Source organism: Tachyglossus aculeatus, chromosome 5, assembly GCF_015852505.1.
Source record: "Tachyglossus aculeatus isolate mTacAcu1 chromosome 5, mTacAcu1.pri, whole genome shotgun sequence".
NCBI lineage: Eukaryota > Metazoa > Chordata > Mammalia > Monotremata > Tachyglossidae > Tachyglossus > Tachyglossus aculeatus.
In genome coordinates this window covers 104,189,148-104,205,773 of record NC_052070.1, presented here as the reverse complement: position 1 = coordinate 104,205,773, position 16,626 = coordinate 104,189,148, and the positions used below count along the sequence as shown (strand labels likewise).

Genomic DNA, 16,626 nt, shown 5'->3' with positions numbered 1-16,626 from the left:
GACCATCAGTGGATAACATTTCGAGCAGAAGTTAGGAATTTGGACCTTAATTGAAGTACAATGTCAGTCTTTTTCAGGCTGTCAGCCCAAAGCATTCAGGGGCTCATCAATGAGTGTCTTTGAAACCACTTTCTTGGCATAAAGCCCCTGCAAATTCAAGAATCTAGGAGATTCTGTATGTAGCTGCCAAATTCCACACTTAGTATGTGTCAGTCAGAAACACTGAACGTTATGGTGAAAAGCATCGGTGCAATGATTAACACCATTTGTGACAGAAAATGGTGCCCTTAAACGCCTTTTATCCAGAACTCTGACTGCTGTTCCAACAGAGCATGACGTTTTGATAACAAATTCGGGAAAGCCAAACTTGAGGAGGATGACTCCCAGGTCTTCGTGATTTACAAAATATATTCGTGGTCAATGAAGACCACGTACAGGGCCTATTTTGAAAGAGAAAAATCAAGGTCAATCATGCAAGCCATGAGAAGCAACATAGCCTAGTAGATAGAGCACAGGCCTGGGAGTCAGAAGGTTGTGGGTCCTAATCCCGGCTCTGCCACTTGTCTGCTATGTGTCCTTGGGCAGGTCATTTTACTTTTCTGTGCTTCAGTTACCTCATCTGTAAAATGGTGATGAAAACTGTGAGCCCCAAATGGGACAGGGACTGTGTCCAACCTAATTAGCTTGAAGCTTATATCCACCTCTTCACTCAGTACAGTGCCTGGAAGAGATTAAATTAATAACAAATATCATGAAAAATATTAAAAACTCACATTTCTACTGTAATGCAGAGATTACAAGCTTATTGAACTTTTCAACAAAGAACACTCACATGATAGTTTATGTCTCCATTCTGTTGCCGCACCTGGGGTTTATCTATTTCATCCAACACACCACATTTTCTCTAAATTGATGAATGTATCTGAAGAACATCCCCAAATTTCCCAATAGTGTCCTATCCAAAACACTTAGGGAAATCACACATTATGGAGAACCAGAATGCACTTGGGTTTATCCCGTTCTGAACATTTGTCTTTAAAAAACTTTCTCATAATCTTACTTTGAAAATGACCCATGTGACCAATTTAATCCCTGCCTCCCTACGGAGAAACAAGGCTTGTTTAGTTATTAACTCTCTGGTGGAGAGATGCTTTGAGGCCATCAGCGCTGTGTTGAACAAATCAGATCCTGACATTGCCCAGAATCCCTATAAATAATGCCGGCATGATCTTTTTCTTGGAAATGGCTACTGCTGTTCTAGATTTGATCTGAATATTTTATTTGCCCAGGGATATAGGATAGGAAAGCACATGAAAAATTTATGACCGAAATTAAATCAAATGAGAAAAGATTTAAATCACAAGGCTCTGATATTTCTTGGGAACTAAGTCCATTTTATAACCAAGGACAACCTGAAATGGCAAACTAGTAGAGAGAAGTTTCTTCGGCAAAGTTACCAACTTCCTCTGAATAACCTGATTCTTGGAGGGATGCATTTTCTTTAGCCACACAATAATCATTCAATGCGCTCAAATGGGTGACAATTTGATATTATATCATGTTAGTAGACAAAAAAATCTTCTGATGACATCCTTCTCTTTTTAAAGAACATCAACATTTCTCCTAATGTATCGCAATTTTCTACTCATTCTCCTTTTAGAATGATCCCATTGAGTAAGGAGAGTTTGGATTTCAATTAGACCCTTTCCTTAACTCTGTCATATCGCCTAATTAGAATCGGCAACTACTATAAAGGGTAAGTATTTATTTCTATGGTCAGTTACAATTTTGTAGTAAATGCTGTATGATTGTATATTGGTGCCCTGGAAAGTTTCCATAATAACTAGGTTCTTGGAGCTTTGTAAAAAGTCTTGAAATGGCAGCCAAAATCTAAAGTGAAACGCCTCAGAGTTTCTTTGTGATGTGTTCTCTGATTCATTTAAACACAAAAACAAATTTGACTTCAGTAAATTGAAAATTTCAGGAGGGAGGATAAACAAACCAGCTTCACTGAAGAGGTTTTTGCAAGTTAAAGCCATGCGTGTGATTTCTCAATGAAGTCATTCTTTTTTAAAGGCTCAAACTGAAATTTCCAGTGAGCTTCAGAGTTTACAATAATACAACTTGTATCATCATCATCATTATCAGTTGTATTTCTTGAGAGCTTACTATGTACAGAGCACTATACTAAACACTTGGGTTAGTACAATTCAACAGCGTTGGTGGACACATTCCCTGCCCACGATGAGCCTACAGTCTAGATGGGGAGACAAATATTAGTATAAATAAATGATTCGATATATATAATTTAAAGATACTTATATATCTACAGGAGGTTGATCCCTTCGGCTCTGCTGTCACAATGGAAGTTATTCTGAGACTTGAGAAGGGAGAATAGGGACACGATTTCGCCACCAGCCTGCATTCATCCAAGATGGGGATTGCATTCAGCACTTTGTGGAACTCCTGTAACTGGGCCTCAAAATAGCAAGGAATCAGTAACAAGATGGGGTCAGGGATATATAAATGGCCTTCCCAGGATTCTCTGGGGCATACTCTCCACCCTCCTAATTTCATGCTTGAGGTGTTTCCTAGGAACCTGAGGCTAGCCGTCTAGAGATAACAGCACTGGACCGTATGTCAGAGGTTCCTTTCCCTGCTTCAACACTTGTCTCATTGTGAACTTGGGAGACTTAATTAACTTCTCTGTGCCTGAGTTTTCCCATCTGTAAAATGGGGATAAGATACCTGTCTTCCCTCCAGTTTGGACTGTGATCCTCATGTAGGACATAGACTGGGTCCCATCCAATTTTCTTGCATCTACTCCAGCACCTGGAACATAGCAAATGCTTAATAAATAATTATCAGGTTTTTTAACCTAGGCCGAAACCTGTTGAAAGATGAGAAACCAGAAAAGGTAAGTCAGAAGAGGAAATAGAGGGAAGAATCATATTCTAATATTCTAATTCCTTTTGTAAGAGTAGGAGTTCACAGGGTGGGTAATAATAATATTTTATTATTATTATTATTAATAATGACGATATTGGTTAAGTGCTTCCTTCGGCTGCCATTCCCCTGGACCCAGTAGCCTGAGTGGTCGATCTGTCTGTCTGTCGCTCTCTTTCATTCATTCATTCATTCAATTGTATTTACTGAGTGATTACTTTTTGTAGAACCCTGTACTAAGCACACTTACTATGTGTCAAACACTGTTCTAAGTGCTGGAGTAGATACAAGCTAATCAGGTTGGACACAGTTCCTGTCCCGCATGGGGCTCACAGTCTTAATCCCCATTTGATAGATGAGGTAAATGAAGTACAGAGAAGTTAAGTGACTTACCCAAGGTCACACAGCAGACAAGTGGTGGAGCCAAGATTAGAACTCAGGTCCTTCTGACTCCCAGGTCTTGGCTCAATCCACTAGGCCATGCTTGCTTCCATGGCCATCTTCTGTTCCCCATACAAACACACACACACACACACACACACACACACACACACACACACACGCATGCACGCACGCACGCACGCATGCACTCACGCGTGCACGCACACACACACACACACACATACACACACACACACATCCAGAACCCCTTCGTAGGTGCTGAACTCCTTTATATTATCAGAACCGTGGGAATGGGTGAGAGAAAATTGAATTATTGCAACATTGTTTTAATTCTGTGTAGTTGCTCAATATCTCTGCAGTGTCGAAAACTTTCTCCAATTGAAAGTGAACATAAACTTCTCGCTGTTGCCTGAGAAGGGAAAACTTGGGCTTCTGTGACTTCCCTCTATCAAAGCACCGATATCGAACCAAATGTGATCAAATAGCAGTTTCTATCCCTACGTATGTTTCTCTATTAATTCTCCTAATATCCCTTAAACTGTAGGAACATTTTTCCCCTGAATTTCAATATTCATTTCTCCCTAGAGGAGAGATACTGAAGCCACTGGCTGCAGGAAATGACACCGGAATGGCCGACGTCATCCTCATGGGCCTGACAGATTCTCCAAGAGCCCAACTGGTCCTTTTCATATTATTTATCTTGATCTATATGATTTCTGTGGTCGGGAACCTAGGGCTGATCCTGATAATCCAGAAAGACTCTCAGCCTCACAGCCCCATGTATTTTTTCCTGTGTGGTTTGTCATTTGTTGATCTGAGCTACTCCACAGCCATAACTCCCAAAACCTTGGAGAATTTATTAACATCCAGAAAGAAAATCTCACTCATTGGCTGCTTTGCCCAAATGTATTTTTTCATTTCTTTGGCAGGAACAGAATGCTTTCTGCTCTCTGCATTGCTCTCTGCAATGGCATGCGATCATTATGTAGCTATCCGTAACCCACTGCTTTATTCCTCTGTTATGTCCTCAAGATTATGCATGTGGCTTATGATTGGGTCATACAATCATATGCTTTTAAAAACTCCCTGCTAATTCTTCTGTTCATAGCTAGATTGCCATTTTGCAACTCAAATCTAATTCACCATTTTTTCTGTGATATCTCACCAATCTTGGTTTGGTCCTGCACTGACACACACAACACGGAAATCATGATCTTTATGTTAGCTGGTTCCACCTTTGCAATGTCTCTGATAATGATTACAGTCTCTTACATGGCTATTATCTCTGCCATTTTGAAGATCGACTCTCCTGTGGGAAGAAAGAAATTTTCTCCACCTGTGCTTCGCACCTCATGGGAGTTACTATCTTCTATGTGCCTCTAATCTTTACACACCTAAAGCCAAGTAAGTCTTCCTCCCTGGGTAAGGACCAGGTGACTTCTGTTTTCTACCCCACCGTGGTCCCCATGTTGAACCCTCTTATCTAAAGCCTGAGAAATAAAGAGGTGAAAAATGGCTTGAGCATGGTGATCCGTCTGTGCCCTATAATGATGTGGCTGGAAGTAGGACAACAGGCAGAAGTCACCTGCTGGAAAAGTAAGGGGAAGTCATCAGGGCAGAGACTCGGGAAGAGGGCTCTGGTCCAGGACTTGGGGCCCAGACTCTGTGTGACCCCTTCCCTCCCTCTGGTACTCTCTGCGGGCCTTCTCCCTGTCAGTTTCTTCTGGAGCTCTTTTCCATGCGGCTTGAGTTCCGCTACCATCACCACCTCCTTTTGCTACGCCTGGTCCCTCCAGGGTGGTACCAAGTAAGGTTCAAACGACTTAAGGACCAGCTTCCACCTTGCTGACCTCCCCTGGCACAAAGCAGCTGGGAGCTGGGGCAGCCTCATCACTTCACCCAGTCCTAGAAAGGAGAACACCAGCAAGGACCCTCAGGTCAGAGCCCTCATCTCCTCAGCCTTGTGTCCTGGGCTGTTCAGAAGAACCCAGCATTCTCCAAACCTCCGATAGGAAGATCCAAGAATGAGGGGAACAGGAGGTCCAGCTCATTCACCACTGCCCCCTTCTCATGGCATCCTTCTTCCCAGGAACTTCAAGAAGCAAAACCTTGTCCTTGAATGCCTTCATGTGAAATACATTCAGTGTGGCCACAAGCAGACAATATGCTATGCGACTAAATGGCAGGGAAAATCTTATTGAATGAAGGCAACAGAGGTGTGTTGTATCAGACTTTTCTTGTAAAATTCAATGTCTTCTAGATTAGCCACCCCACAAGATGACTTCTCTCAGCTGCCTTCGACACTGTGGGACCACCCCCTTCTCCTCAACACGCTATCCAACCTTGGCTTCACAGACTCCATCCTCTCCTGGTTCTCCTTTTACCTCCCCGGTCGTTCATTCTCAGTCTCTTTTGCAGGCTCCTCCTCCCCCTCCCATCCCCTTACTGTGGGGGCTCCTCAAGGTTCAGTTCTTGGTCCCCTTCTGTTCTCGATCTACACTCACTCCCTTGGTGGCCTCATTCGCTCCCACGGCTTCAACTATCATCTCTATGCTGATGACACCCAAATCTACATCTCTGCCCCTGCTCTCTCCCCCTCTCTCCAGGCTCACATCTGCTCCTGCCTTCAGGACATCTCCATCTGGATGTCTGCCCAACACCTAAAACTCAACATGTCCAAGACTGAGCTCCTAGTCTTCCCTCCCAAACCCTGCCCTCTCCCTGACTTTCCCATCGCTGTTAACGGCACTACCATCCTTCCCGTCTCACAAGCCCGCAACCTTGATGTCATCCTCGACACCGCTCTCTCGTTCACCCTTCACATCCAAGCCGTCACTAAAACCTGCCGGTCTCAGCTCCGCAACATTGTCAAGATCCGCCCTTTCCCCTCCATCCAAACCGCTACCCTGCTCGTTCAAGTTCTCATCCTATCCCGTCTGGAATACTTTATCAGCCTCCTCTCCGATCTCCCATCCTTTTGTCTCTCCCCACTTCAATCCATACTTCACGCCGCTGCCCGGATCGTCTTTGTGCAGAAACGTTCTGGGAATGTTACGCCCCTCCTCAAAAATCTCCAGTGTCTACCAATCAACCTACGCATCAGGCAGAAACTCCTCACCCTCGGATTCAAGGCTCTCCATCACCTCGCCCCCTCCTACCTCACCTCCCTTCTCTCTTTCTACAGCCCAACCCGCACCCTCTGCTCCTCTGCCGCTAATCTCCTCACCGTGCCTCGTTCTCGCCTGTCCCGCTGCCGACCCCCAGCCCACGTCATCCCCCTGGCCTGGAATGCCCTCCCTCCCCACATCTGCCAAGGAGGCTCTCTTCCTCCCTTCAAGACCCTTCTGAGAGCTCACCTCCGCCAAGAGGCCTTCCCAGACTAAGCCCCCTCCTTCCTCTCCCCCGCGTACCCCTCTCCATCACCTCGCTTTACCTTCTTCCCTTCCCCACAGCTCCTGTATATATGTATATTTGTGTGTACATATTTATTACTCTAATTATTTTACTTGTACATATCTATTCTATTTATTTTATTTTGTTAATATGTTTGGTTTTGTTCTCTGTCTTCCCCTTCTAGACTGTGAGCTCACTGTTGGGTAGGGACCGTCTCTATATGTTGCCAACTTGTACTTCCTAAGCGCTTAGGACAGTGCTTTGCACACAGTAAGTGCTCAATAAATACGATTGATTGATTTCCTTCAACCGCTATGCTCCTCATTAGTTCCCTGACCTTATTCTGCATGTTCTATATGATGATGATGATTGATGATGATCACAACTCGCGGCCTTGCCGCTCCCGGAAGGATCCTCTCCTCAGAGCGCCGCCATTGATGCCCGGGACTCCGTTCCCGAGAGGCCCGCCTGCCCGCCATCGCAGCGCCCCCACGGACGCCCCCCCTGCTTCCCCCCCCCCCAACTTAGGCGACCTTCCTTAAAGTGCCCCTCATCCCCCCCTTCCCGGTCCGGTCCTGACTGACTCTCCCCCAGCCCCCAGGTAAAAAGCTTTCGTTAGCACCATGTTACATGAACGACAACCTCATTCGCACCTCCTCAGCCCTCCCATGCTAGTTGACTGTCCGCTCCTCTCCCCAGGTATCTCTGCTCCCTGACCCCCCTTAACAGGCCCACCCTACTCCAGCACTTAATATTTTGTATCTGCTCTCTGTGACATCATTATCTGTCAATTTTATTATTGCCATAGCATATTGATTGTTTAACTACACCCTGTGATGCCATCGCCTACTTATATCATTGCTACTGTTTTATTGCTTCTGCATCTCAATTGTTAACCTCCCACCGTATTGTCACTCGCCCTGCTGACCTCACCATGAACTTTCAATTCCCTAGCTCCCAACTGCCATTCCCATTCCTCACCTTCCCCTTCCCCTCTCCCACCCAGCTTTTTCCCTCCCTCTCCCCCACCAAGACCACTCCCCCTCACCCCCTACCAAGGATTCCTCTGTACCAGCACCAGCCCTCCGCTCCTCCCTCCCGGCCCCCTCCCTCCCCTTCTCCCCGCCCCCACCCCATCCCAGTTCTCCTCTCCCATCACCACCACCCTTCCCACTCTCCCCGCGCAGGCCCCCGCCAACTCATCCCAAACCAAACTGTTCCCATCCCTCGCACCCTTCCCCCCCCCCCTCGACAGCTGCTGCCAAGTGTGGCCTCTGGAACCCCCGCTCCGTTTTAAGTAAGATCCCTTTCATCCTGCACCTATTCCTTTCCAGCTCTCTACTCCTCCTCGCCCTAACTGAAACTTGGCTGTCTGCAGACGACACGGTCTCTTCTGCTGCTCTCTGCAGTGCAGGCCTCTTCTTCTCCCATTCCGCCAGACTCACCGGAAAAGGAGGAGGTGTCGGTTTCCTTCTCGCCCCCCAATGTCGCTTTCGCACTATCCATCCTCCCCCTTCCCTTTCCTTCCCTTCCTTTAAAGCCCACATTATTCGCCTCTAACACCCCCTCCAGATTCTTGTAGCGGTCATCTACCGCCCTCCCGGCCCCACTTCCAACTTCTTTAATGACTTTGACCCATTCCTCACCTTCCTTCTCTCCTTCTCCATGTCCACTCTGATCCTCGGAGACTTCAATATCCACATGGATATCCCTAACGACTCCTCTGCCGCCTGCCTTCTATCTCTCCTTGACACTGCCAACCTCTTCCTCCACCCCACCTCACCCACTCACCAACCTGGTCATACCCTCGACCTCATCATCGTCTACCACTGCACTGTGTCCACCCTCACCAACTCTGTAATCCCTCTCTCTGATCATAATCTTCTCACCTGCCTCCTCACTCACACTCCTTTCCCCTGTAAATCCGTATTACTCCCTCACAGAGATCTCCGCTCTCTGGACCCCACCCATCTTTCGGAGCGCCTCACACCCCACCTCGCCGCCCTCTCCTCTCTACCCAGTCTTGATGATCAGATTACTGCTCTCAACTCTACCCTTTCTACTCAACTAGACTCACTCGCTCCCCTTTCCCTTCGCCGCTCTCACACCACTAACCCACAGCCCTGGATCACTGCCACTGTCCGCCTCCTTCGCTTTTATGCTCGAGCTGCCGAACGCTGCTGGCGAAAGTCTAAACACCATGCCAACCTCGTTCACTTCAAGTTTATCCTTTCCTGCCTTAAATCAGCCCTCTCCTCTGCCAGACAAAACTATTTCTCCTCCCTTATTGAAACCCATGCCCATCACCCCCGCCAGCTCTTCCGTACACTCAACTCCCTTCTCAGGCCCCCGGTTCCTCCCCCTCTCCCTTCCCTCACCCCCAACGATCTGGCCTCCTACTTCATTAACAAAATTAAATCCATCAGGTCCGACCTCCCCAAAGTCTCTTCCCCCCTTTCTCCATCCCCTCGGCTCTCAACACTCTCTGCTACTCTCCAATCCTTCCCAGCAGTATCCTCAGAGGAGCTCTCCTCCCTTCTCTCAAGTGCTACTCTGGACACCTGTGCTTCTGACCCCACTCCCTCTCATCTCATGAAATCTCTCGTTCCATCCCTTCTCCCCTCCTTAACTTCCATCTTCAACCGCTCACTCTCCACTGGTTCCTTCCCCTTTGCCTTCAAACATGCTCATGTCTCTCCCATCCTAAAAAAACCCTCTCTTGACCCCACCTCACCTTCCAGCTATCGTCCCATATCCCTCCTACCATTCCTTTCCAAACTCCTTGAACGAGTTGTCTACACTCGCTGCCTAGAATTCTTCAACAACAACTCTCTCCTCAACCCCCTCCAGTCTGGCTTCCGTCCCCTACATTCCACGGAAACTGCCCTCTCAAAGGTCACAAATGACCTCCTGCTTGCCAAATCCAACGGCTCCTACTCTGTCCTAATCCTCCTCGACCTCTCAGCTGCCTTTGACACTGTGGACCACCCCCTTCTTCTCAACACGCTATCTGACCTTGGCTTCACAGACTCCGTCCTCTCCTGGTTCTCCTCTTACCTCTCCGGTCGTTCTTTCTCAGTCTCTTTTGCAGGCTCCTCCTCCCCCTCCCATTCTCTCACTGTGGGGGTTCCCCAAGGTTCAGTGCTTGGTCCCCTTCTGTTCTCGATCTGCACGCACTCCCTTGGTGACCTTATTCGCTCCCACGGCTTCAACTATCATCTCTACGCTGATGACACCCAGATCTACATCTCTGCCCCTGCACTCTCCCCCTCTCTCCAGGCTCGCATCTCCTCCTTCCTTCAGGACATCTCCATCTGAAAGTCTGCCCGCCACCTAAAGCTCAACATGTCGACGATTGAACTCCTTGTCTTTCCTCCCAAACCTTGCCCTCTCCCTGACTTTCCCATCTCTGTTGAAGGCACTACCATCCTTCCCGTCTCACAAGACCGCAACCTTGGTGTCATCCTCGACTCCGCTCTGTCATTCACCCCTCACATCCAAGCCGTCACCAAAACCTGTCGGTCTCAGCTCCACAACATTGCCAAGATCCGCCCTTTCCTCTCCATCCCAACCGCTACCCTGCTCATTCAAGCTCTCATCCTATCCCGTCTGGACTACTGCAGCAGCCTTCTCTCTGATCTCCCATCCTCGTGTCTCTCTCCACTTCAATCCATACTTCATGCTGCTGCCCGGATTATCTTTGCCCGGAAACGCTCTGGGCATATCACTCCCCTCCTCAAAAATCTCTGGTGGCTACCAATCAATCTGCGCATCAGGCAGAAACTTCTCACCCTGGGCTTCAAGGCTCTCCATCACCTCGTCCCCTCTTACCTCACCTCCCTTCTCTCCTTCTACAGCCCAGTCTGCACCCTCCGCTCCTCCACCACTGATCTCCTCACCGTACCTCGCTCTCGCCTGTCCCGCCATCGACCCCCGGCCCACGTCATCTCCCGGGCCTGGAATGCCCTCCCTCTGCCCATCCGCCAAGCTAGCTCTCTTCCTCCCTTCAAGGCCCTGCTGAGAGCTCACCTCCTCCAGGAGGCCTTCCCAGACTGAGCCCCTTCCTTCCTCTCCCCCTCGTCCCCCCTCTCCATCCCCCCCATCTTACCTCCTTCCCTTCCCCACAGCACCTGTATATATGTATATATGTTTGTACAAATTTTTTACTCTATTTATTTATTTATTTATTTATTTTATTTGTACATATCTATCCTATTTATTTTATTTTGTTGGTATGTTTGGTTTTGTTCTCTGTCTCCCCCTTTTAGACTGTGAGCCCACTGTTGGGTAGGGACTGTATATGTTGCCAATTTGTACTTCCCAAGCGCTTAGTACAGTGCTCTGCACATAGTAAGCGCTCAATAAATACGACTGATTGATTGATTGATTGATAACAATGGAATTTTTTTAGTGGTTACTATGTGCTAAGCAAAGTTCTAAGTGTTGGGATGGACACAGGGTTAACAGTTTGGATGCAGTCCCTGTCCCTCTTGGAGTTCACAGTTTTATTCCGCATTTTACAGATGAGTAAACTGAGGCACAGAGAAGTTAAGTGACTTGCCCATGGTCACACAACAGACAAGTGGTGGAAGTGGAATTAGAACGCAGGTCCTTTTGAATCCCATGCCCAAAAGGGGTCTTCTGCCTCTGCCTCCAATATTTATGGGTGACTTCTGTTCCTAAACAGTGGCATCTAGGGCCCGTCCTTCTTGGCTCTTAGGGTGTGAGTCCCGTGTGGACAGGTTAGCTTGCTTATCTTGTGTCAGCCCCAGGGTTTAGAGTATTCTTATTATAGGAACATAATCTCACAACAAGAACACATAATTCTATAAAGATGAATGCCGAGAAGCGAGCATGCTTGAAATCGATAAAAAATTGTCAAGGGTGAGGATGGAGTCTGTCTTCTGTGTGTTCTTGGGCAAGTCATTTATCTTCTCTATTCCTCAGTTTCCTCATCTGTAAAATGGGGATTAAGACTTTGAGCCCCAGTTGGGATATGAAGAAGTAGCATGGCTCAGTGAAAAGAGCCTGGACTTGGAAGTCAGAAGTAATGAGTTCTAATCCCGGCTCTGCCACGTGTCAGATGTGTGACTTTGGGCAAGTCACTTAACTTCTCTGTACCTCATTTACCTCATCTGTAAAATGGGGATTAAGACTGTGAGCACCATGTGGGACAACCTGATTACCTTGTATCCCCACAGCGCTTGGAACAGAGCTTGGCACATAGTAAGTGCTTAACAAATGCCATTATTATTATATGAACTGTGTCCAAACTGATTAGCTTGTATCTACCCCAGTGCATACTTCAGTGTCCGGAACATAGTAAGTGCTTAACGAATAGTCCTCTGTACACAGTAAGCACTCAATAAATATGATTGAATTAATGAAATAGATTAAAAATACTGAAACATTAAAAATGAAGGATATTCAGTGAAGTTGCAGTTGGTAATTCCTAGACAAGTGAAAATCAGTGATATCAAGGGAAAAATTTAGAGGTGATTGAGGGCTCAACAAGGATTTCTACAGATTCACAGGCTTGATCAAGAGGAATTATTAGGAGAGATGTTAGATGTTGAAAGGACAATCCATATGGGTAAATAACAAAGAAGCAATCATCGTTCTGTTCTAATCAATCAGTCAATCAAACAAATTTATCGTGTTAACTGTGTGCAGAGCACTGTACTAGGAACTTGGGAGAAGACAATATAAGTGAGTTGGGAGACACATTTCCTGACCACACTGAGTTTATGATCCAGAATGTATTCCTCCAATTACCATTTAGAGCCACCGTGTGGGAGAGAATACCAAGTTCCAAGGACCACCGGCATAATTCAAGGTGGCATTTTTGTCTAATTAATATAATAATTGTAAGGAAGTAAAACAAATAGCCACTCATAAATGCAATCATCACCCATTTCTTTGTCAAATGATATTTTTGTTCCTGAATAAGTATTATAGGTTGTAAATGTTTGCCGTGTCAACATTTAACTGGCCAAATATATTTCTATACTTTTCCAACAGAAATAAATCCACACACACATTTGGCTAAATAATCCTGTGGTCTGCTCTCACTCAGTGGTGCAAACCTAAACCTACTACAGCACACAACCCCTTCATAGGCTACCTGAATTTCTCCAATAACCTTTGGACACCTTCTGGACCCTGTTACATATATGCTATTAGAAAGAAACTTTTATATCAGATTACTCTCTAGATGAATATGTTCATATTAAGCCTTAGTAATTTCCCCATCTTTGCTTAATAAAGGTGAAAAATATTCAATCTAAACTGGTTGAAACAGATGTCCCCTTATCTGAGTCCACCAGATTTGGCTTTATATTTGAAGAGCACAGGTGCTAAAGAATCGTCCCAATTACCATAAATATTTATTAAACTTGGTAGCACTGAATTAAGCACTGGGGAGATTTTTATATGGAAGTGAATAATAATAATAACAACTGTGGTATTTGTTGAGTGCTTACTATGTGTCAGGCACTGTACTAAGCACTGCAGTGGATGCAAACAAATCAGGTTGACCACAGTCACCGTCTCACATGGTGCTCACAGTCTTTAACCTCATTGTGCATATGAGGTAACTGAGGCACATGAAAGTGAAGTGACTTGTCGGAGGTCATGAAGCAGACAAGTCGTGGAACAAGGATTAGAAACCGTGTTCTTCTGATTTCCAGGCCTGGACTCTCCACTAAACCACACTATCAAGTGATCATATGGTTGATTAACATGGTCCCTGGCCCTAGGTTGCAGGAGGTAATAATTACGGAACATCTCAGGGTCTATTTGGAGAGTTTCCAGTACTCTGCCAGTTACAACTACGGGAGGGATTTTAAAGCAGACACATACTCATTCCATTCCTAACTTGGACAGTGGCTAGTGAGTGGAAGGCTATCTGCTATAAGTTCAAAACTCGCCTGTGCTGGGCAGCAGCGGCATGGGAGAGAGTTGAGGGCAGAGAATCTTTTACTGCGCAAAAGGAGGCAATGGTAAACTGCTTCTGTTTTTTTTACCAAGTAAACTCTCTGGATACACTACCAGAATGATTACAGATGGAAGTGGGGTGTTCTGGGAGAGATGTGTCTTTGGTGTCTCTATGCATTGCACACGACTCGACAGCATAAGTCAGACAGAGAATAATCATGGAGAAATATATCAGTGCCTCAGAAATACAGGCTAAAGTCAAATAGTATAGCATTGGATGGGAAGAGGGAAAACTAACTGTCCAGGGGCCAACAGCCTTTAGCATGAAATTTCCTAATGGGAGGAGGACTGAAGTGCATTTTCAGGAGTCTCTTTAGCCACAGCAAGAGCTATATTGCCTCATCTGCTTTGTGGGTGGGTGTTGATTGGAGTACCTATCTTCAGTGTCAAAATCTTTGGAGTCTTCACTTCAAAACCCGGGGCTTGGATTTTATTTGAGGTGAGAAGAATTGGGGAAATGTATTAGTACATTTTTGTCAGGAAATAGGCAGGGCCAAGGGAGTCCTAGGCTGTTGTCATGTGGATCTCAAACACTTTCCCCCTCCCCATCCCATCAGTCAGTCAATCACATTTATTGAACACTTACTTTGTGCAGAACACTGTACTAAGGACTTGAGCGGGTCCAATATAACAAGCACATTCCCTGCACACAAAAACTTACAGTCTAGAAGGGGAGATAGACATTACTATAAATAAATAAATTACAGATATGTACCTAAGTACTGTGGGGTTGGGAGGAGGGAAAGAATAAAGGGAACAAGTCAGGGTGATGCAGAAGGGAGTCTAGGAAAAGGAAAAGAGGATTTAGGGAAGAGAGGTACCTTCAGTAAGGCTTTGAAATGGGGGAGAGAAATTGTCTATCAGATAAGAGGGAGGATTTTCCAGGCCAGAGGCAGGATGTGAGCAAGAGGTCGGCGACGAGATAGATGAGATTGAGATATAGAGAATAGGTTAGCATTAGAGGAGTGAAGTGTAGCTGGGAGACCTCTAATACCACTACCTCCATCTCCGGTGGTCGTGGGGAGAGGGGAGGAAATAGGAGGAGGAAAGTGCTTAACTTTCTCAGAGGCAAATACCACAGTGAATGGAAAATTGGAGCCTTATGATTCAGAATTAAACATTCAAAAACCCACGTTTACCATCAGCCTAATGATACAACATCTACAGCATGTTAGAGCATATTGTACTGAGAAAGAATTTCAAAATAAAATACTCATTCTATTAATCAAATTTACTGAACACTTACTGTGTGCAGAGCACTGTACTAAGGGCTTGGGGAGTGCAATAAAACAGAGTTGGTATTCTCATTCCCTCTCCACAATGAACTCACAGTCTAAAATGATGAAATAAAATAGCACTAATACCCCAAGAGTCCATTGCACTTATCACTTAAGGCAGCCTCAACCTTCAATGGGAAAGATATTTTCAAGCATATTAAAGTGTAATACAGAACCCTGAAATGTCTTGGAAAGTTCTTTGTAAACAATCCATACAAATCCTATTTGCTCTTTAGCTCTGCAGTTAAAAGATCTACCTCTAAATCCTAAAGACTTGACCTCTTCTGAGTTTCCTTATCTCCCTCAACTCATGATTTGAGTGAGTGCTTGATGGATTAAAGAGAGGGGGAGTTGGGCTTGGGGGAAATATTTAATTAACATTGCTTGAAAGGATAGTGAGGAGCTGGAGATGGGGCCAGGGTGAAAAACATCTCATCTTCTGAGAGAAGGAAGAGGAGGACAGAGCAATTATGTGTGACCTACAAATCAAAAAGAAAATGTTTCTCCCTGTGTCAATTGTATTTAGAATGTTGACTCCACACAGTTCATTTGAAAAGGAGTCATTACATTTTAAATGTGCATTGCTCTCTCTGAAATTACTTATAAAGCATCGACTTAAAATAATAAGACCTGAGTTATTTTTCAGTCATGATGCCCACAACGATGGTTAATTTATTAATAGCCCAGAAGACCATCTCTTTCTTCGGGTGCTTTACCCAGATGTACTTTTTTGTTGCTTTAGCTGGTGCCAAATGTTTTCTGTTAGCTGTGATGGCTTATGACCGTTATGTAGCCATCCATAGCCCACTGCTTTACATGGTTGTGGTATCCTGGAGAGTCTTTGCCATGCTTCTGGCTGGGACATATTTATTCACCATCATCAACTCTCTGGTCATTAAAGTTTTTATATCTGGATTACCGTTCTGCAAGTCTAATCTCATCCATCATTTCTTCAGTGATACTGTTCCTATCTTATCTCTGTCCTGCAAGAGTACACTTGAGACAGAAATTTTTATATATGCTTTAGGGGTTTTGACATTTGTTCCATCTCTGATCATCATTTTCATCTCCTATGTTGCCATCCTCTCTGCCATCTTGAAGACACAATAGAAAGAGGTAGGAAAAAAGATTTCTCTACCTGCGGTTCCCATTTGATGGGGCTTATGTTATTCTATGGGACAATGATCTTTACTTATTTAAAGCCAAGGAAATCCTACTCTTTGGATAGGGACCAAGTGGCGTCTGGGTTCTATACCTATGTGGTCCCCATGTTGAACTGCCTTATGTACAGTTTGAGAAACAAAGAAGCAAAAAATGCCTTCAAACAAGTGATATATAGGAAAATAGTTCAACAGGAAAGGTAATATTTAAACCAACATTAAGCAACTACTAGCGCTGCCAGTCAAACTATTCACTGTGAGTTGTCAGCAAACTCTCTTTCTCTATTCTAGATTTTTTTATGCCCAGCTTATTCATGGTTGTGTAGGATTCCCTATCTTTTCACTAGGGTGACATTCTGTTTCTTTCCTATGCTCATTCCTTTAACTTGGAAGCTAGGAACCTGAAAAACCTGAAATTCAAACTTTAATCAATCGTGTGACCTCTTAAGATG

At 45.3% G+C, this 16,626-nt stretch overlaps 1 pseudogene; it reads left to right on the top strand.

The window, feature by feature from the left end:
* The first annotated feature begins 2,900 nt into the window (after positions 1–2,900).
* Positions 2,901–16,602, top strand: LOC119928863 (annotated as a pseudogene).
* The last annotated feature ends 24 nt before the right edge of the window (positions 16,603–16,626 follow it).